Below are 759 nucleotides of genomic sequence, written 5' to 3' on the forward strand. Positions count from 1 at the left end.
AGCACATCAACAGCACTTCCAGCTCCTTGACATCATGGGCCAGGAGCTTTCAAAAACAGCTGGGCAGCATGTGCTCTGTTTTCTTGTTGCTCCCATAACCAGTGTTGGGCTTCAAGATCTGGCCCTTGAATCTTCCCCACACCCAGTTGTCAGTGCCTCTGGGTTTCTGCCAGTTATGCTTAATTTTGACATATTGGTCTGACTGGTGCTGGATGAACTTGGTCCTCTTTTTGACAATCTTGGGCTTTGGAGAGAAGCCAAGATGGCTTCAAGGAAGATTGAACCATGTCAAAGAAGAGTCCTGGAAGATATGCTACAGAGTATATTCTAATCGCCAGCTCCTGAGCCAATTGGGAGTGGAATGGGCATCTCTGCTGGGCTTGCTTTCCTTCCTATCTCTGAAGCTGGTAGAATACTAGCCCTCCTCCAGACGCAATCCTGGGAGGTCTAACAAGTTTTTATATATATTTAAAAGTGATTGCAGTTTTCCAACTTTTTTTATAGCCCCCAGTCTAATAGGTGTGAAATGATATCTCATTGTAGTTTTGCTTTATATTTCCCTAATTGCTAGTGATGTTGAGCATTTTTTCATGTATTTCTTTGCCACTTGTTCTTCTTCTTTGAATAACTGTTTTTTCATGTTTTTTGCCCATTTTTTAATCAGATAGTTTGTCTTTTTATTGTTGAGTTATATGATCTTTTTATATATCAGGGATATTAAGCTTTATCAGATACGTGATTGCCAAGTATTTTCTCCCA

The 759-nt window shown here is 40.4% G+C and overlaps 1 non-coding gene across 1 annotated transcript; it reads right to left on the minus strand.

Annotated features, from left to right (window-relative positions):
* Positions 1 to 308: 308 nt before the first annotated feature.
* LOC111761278 (small nucleolar RNA SNORA7) lies at positions 309 to 448 on the minus strand. Its single transcript, XR_002794684.1, has one exon. It is a non-coding gene; the product is annotated as a small nucleolar RNA SNORA7 (small nucleolar RNA).
* Positions 449 to 759: the final 311 nt, after the last annotated feature.

Source organism: Dasypus novemcinctus, chromosome 22, assembly GCF_030445035.2.
Source record: "Dasypus novemcinctus isolate mDasNov1 chromosome 22, mDasNov1.1.hap2, whole genome shotgun sequence".
NCBI lineage: Eukaryota > Metazoa > Chordata > Mammalia > Cingulata > Dasypodidae > Dasypus > Dasypus novemcinctus.